This window comes from Bubalus kerabau, chromosome 22 (genome assembly GCF_029407905.1).
Source record: "Bubalus kerabau isolate K-KA32 ecotype Philippines breed swamp buffalo chromosome 22, PCC_UOA_SB_1v2, whole genome shotgun sequence".
In the NCBI taxonomy this organism is placed as follows: Eukaryota; Metazoa; Chordata; class Mammalia; order Artiodactyla; family Bovidae; genus Bubalus; species Bubalus kerabau.
The window spans coordinates 51,601,267-51,605,965 of NC_073645.1; positions in this window are offsets into that span (position 1 = coordinate 51,601,267).

Genomic DNA, 4,699 nt, shown 5'->3' on the forward strand with positions numbered 1-4,699 from the left:
CAGCCTTAATATTTAAAGAACTCCTCAAAATATAACAAAGAGAAGCACCCCAACAGAAAAACATCCAAAGACAGATCATTCACGAAGGACAAATGTGGCTGATAACACACATCAGAAATGCAATATGGGACCCACACGTTAAAACCACAAAGTCAGTGCAAAGGTCAGACTGGCAGAGATTAAGAGAGAACTTTTGCCAAAAAAATCAAAATTGAATCTGATCAAGCTTCTGAATCAACAGCAATTATAGTAACTACCAAGATCTCAGTTCCCCGGCCAGGAACTGAGGCAGGCTGATGCTGCTGCTCAGTGGCTCAGTCGCGTCCGACTCTTTGCCACCCCATGGACTGCAGCACGCAGGCAGCCCTGTCCTTCACCATCTCTGGGCCCATTGAATCAGTGATGCCATCCAACCATCTCATCCCGTCACCCCCTTCTCCTGCCACCTTCAATCTTGCCCAGCATCAGGGTCTTTTACAGTGAGTCAGCTCTTCATATCAGGTGGCCAAAGGACTGGAGCTTCAGCTTTAGCATCAGTCCTTCCAATGAATATTCAAGGTTGATTTCCTTAGGACTGACTGGTTTGATCTCCTTGCAGTCCAGGGGACACTGGAGAGACTTTTCCAGCACCACAGTTCAAAAGCATCAATTCTTTGGTGCTTAGCCTTCTCATGGTCCAATTCACATCTGTACATGACTACTGGAAAAACCAAAGCTTTGACTATACACACCTTTGTTGGCAAAGTGATGTCTCTGCTTTTTAATACACAGTCTAGCAGTGACAGGCTTTCTTTTCTGTGTCCAAAATCACTGTGGATGGTGACCACAGTCATGAACTTAGAAGACACTTGCTCTTTGGAAGGAAAGGAGCAAGGAGAAACCTAGACAGAGGCAAGAGCAGCAGGTAAACTTGGGAGAGGCAAAGAGCAACATTTCGACACAGACTGTATGAACAAACGAGCTTCTTGAAACTTCACTGCAGAGGAGTAAAGGGAGAGGAAGAAGACCCTCGATCAGAGACTCAGGACGGATCAGCCAGCCTGGTACATGGACCCTGTATGCATCCAACTCAAACACGCTGTGAAAAACCAAACAAAATGAAAACAATCATCTATGAAATTGAAGAGGCAGAGGGATTTGATCAAAGACTAGAGATTTCATAAATAAGGAATTATTGTAAATTTTGTTTGAGGTCTGACTATTGTATTGTGGTTATGCTTTTTATGCTGCTTCTTTGGGAGGACAGATGGAAATAATTATAGCGGAACTAGTATTATGGCTAGAGTCTGTTCCCAGGGCACAGGGAGGTGGAGCGGCAGGCAGGACTGGCCATGGCGACCTTTGTTGGCAAAGGTCAAAGGCTACAGGGTCTTTGTACTATTGGTTCTGCCTACGTTCCTCTGTGTTTGAGATGTTCCAAGTTAATAACATTAAAAAGAGGGGGTTCTATTTGGTGTTGGTGAGTGGGAAGGGACATGGGACCACCTTTCCAGATGGCAAAAAATCTGAGTAGACCCACTGACCCAGCAGCACAACTTCCAGAATCTTCTCTTACAAATTGAAAGACCTTATAAAACTGTATATGTAAGACTATTTATCCAGCAATTTTTGTAACAGGTAGATGAAAAAAAGGACAAATGAATGAAAAGAACATAAATTCACATTAGGGAGCGAGTGGGGAAACACACTGTGCGTTTCCAGTCGGTGGAATTAATACCGTGCAGCATCCTAACCCAAACTTTTTTTCCTTTTTTGCCTCGATGCATGACCTACAGGATCTCAGCTCCCCAACCAGGGACAGGCCACGGCAGTCAGAGCACCAAATCCTAACTACAGAACCACCGGAGAAATCCCTATGCTGACCTGAAGAATGACAACTTAAACACGTGCTGACATGAGCAGACGTACGTGACGGTAACATCCAGAGGACAGGCTTGTAGATGTGTATGCTCACACAGAAGTTTTGTGAAGATACACAATGAAATGTGAGCATTAGTTATCTTTGTGTAATACGATTATAGATTACTTTTATATTCATATTTTATTTCTACCTATCTATGGAAATTTGAGGTATATTTGTGCTTATTTTTTTTTTGGCTGAGCTGCATGGCATGTGGGATCTTAGTTCCTTGACCAGGAATCAAACCCACACCCCCTGCACTGGGAACGCAGAGTGTTAACCTCTGGGCTGCCAGATCAGTCCCATGGTAACATTTTTGGAATATGTGTAAAAGACAAATTTGAAGATTAAACTACATTTTAAAAGGAAGCAAATCATTTCAGGTGATGCTAATGTGTCTGTGATAAGCATTTACCGTGCTTCTAAAGTTTCTGCGAGTTTTCTAAGTTGTTTCAAGCTTTAGAAACCAATATAAACTTATTTTGTTAAATGATAAAAGGTATGTATTGGTATTTTCATCTCTACACAAAAAGCAAGGACAGATCATGTTTAGAGAACGAATGGAAAATTTAATGGGTATCAACTTATGTGTAAGTGTATTTAATACACACACAAATGCCTGGTCTGTTTCCTCGGGGTGTTCCTCTTTTTTGGCAAGAACACAGAGATGGACCACTTTCAAGGTATAATCACATTTCATGCTTGTCCCGGGTGTGTCAAAACCCAGTTTCATGGAATCGGTGCAAGTTTTGCGTGCTGCCTAATCTGTTTCGGTACCTGTGGGGCTGACAGATTGAGGTGCCGGGAGAGGGGGTCCCTGTGTGACGTCTCTGGGTGGTAGGTCCGCCTCCTGCCTCTCGCAGCCCCTCACATCCAGGCAGGACAGAGCAGCTCCCCGACACTTACCTACACGCTTAGAGCCAGCCCTTCCCGACTGATGGCAGTTCGTGTCAGAGCCGTGAAGGTGATGGCCGCTTGTCCAGAGGTGGGGTGCCCTGCCACTTTTTTTAAATAACATTTTTGACAAGTTTTACTTATTTTTAAACATTCGTTGTCTGCACCCTTCAGCACATGGAAACCCTGCTCCCCGACCAGGGACCAAACCCACACCCACTGCATTGGACGCGGGGAGACTTCACCACTGGACCACCAGGGAGGTTCCCCTGCCACCTCTTAAGATGATGCTTTCCCAAATGACGTGGGAGCCTGTTCGCTTGGTAACATTCGGCTGGAAATAAAGAAGTCCGTATTCGGACGGGGGCGCCCCCAGCAAGCCCAGGGTGGACACGAGGGGTGAGGTGGGCCGTTCTCTCTCTCTTCTACATGAACAAGCATATTTTTATAACCATAAAAATGCCAATTAAGAGTTTTACCAAAACACCCTCTCCTTCATCCGTTTCAGGCTGTAAGGCCCAGAAGGAAGCGGGCTTGCGGGAGAGACGGGGACGATTAGGGGGTGATTCTGGGGCCGGGTGAAGGCCAGGCCAGGAAGGCAGAATGTCCACAGGTCGCCCCACCGGGCTTTCTGTGCCTGGGGTCTCTCTGGGCGAGAAGGCCAGATGGCAGGCTCTGAGGGGCATAGGGAAGGTTCCGGAAGCCTAGACCCTTGGCGTGATCCGCTGCAGGCCTGTTCTTAGTGAACAGAGAATGGAGGCCACATCCCGCGGGGCCCACCAGCTCCGCCACACTCTCCTTCCCGCCTGAGAACTGCAGGAGTTTGGGATAAAGCTGCTGGCTCCCACATGCCAGCTGGCTTTAAAGCACCCCTCTTGTTGGATTCACGCTGTTAGGTGTCCTCGTGCACGGCTTTTCCATAGAAGACCCACTGCTCTGGCCTCAGAAGGGCCGTGGGGCCAGGGCCAGACGCCCAGCAGCGGCCAGGCCTCGTGTACTCAGGTCTCATACCAATGACAGCCCCTGGGTCCTCAGACCCTTGCATACTTGAGAGTGAGGCGGAGATGCTGGCGGGTGTGGGGAGGTGAGTCCGCCTGACCCCCCAGCAGGGGTGGCTGTCCCGCACCAGGCCAGATGCTGCACGGGGGCTTCTTCTCCCCCAAAAGCTTTCAGTCCATGTAAATGGCTGGGGTGACCCGTGTGCCGTCTCAGTGACCAAACACTCGCTGTACCTATGTGGACACCCCCTCTCCCCACGGATCTGGGGGGAAAGGAAGAGCTTATACACAAAACACCAGGTTGGGATCTGAGCATCTTCATGTTTTCCATACAAATGAAGATGTCGATCTCATTTTGAGAAGAGAGAAGCAAATTAACGCTTTTTAAAAACGTCTTTTTAAGGCCTCGAATCTCAGCTCCTTCTCTCAGCGGCCTGGACGTTGCTTCATCCGGTCACAGCTCTGCGAGCTTATTTGGGGTTCACTGTCCAGTGGCTCCAAAAACGCTGGGGGCAGAAAATGCTTTCCGTCCTGCGGCCTGGCAGCACCCTGTGACTGCAGGTAATCCGTCCTACAGACGGGGTTTGCTCATCTCCTTTCTGCAGCCTGTCTTCTGGCCTCGTCTGTCCAGCCTGAACCCCTCGCCCATGACTGCACACCACGATCGCCTACAGATCAGGCTTCTGAACGTGGATGCTGCGGGCCGGCTGCTGGCAGAGGACACGGCCACGTGGACGGCCCAGGAAACACGGAGAGCTGGGTGGGAGGGGAGAGGGCCTGTGCACAAGCTGCCGCCCGGGGTTTTGCTGGGACCCGTCTCGAGGTGACAAGGGCATCCTGAAGGAGCCTGCAGACCCTGGGGAGCACGCCAGTCTCCACAGTCAGACCAGACACTGAAAACCCGAGA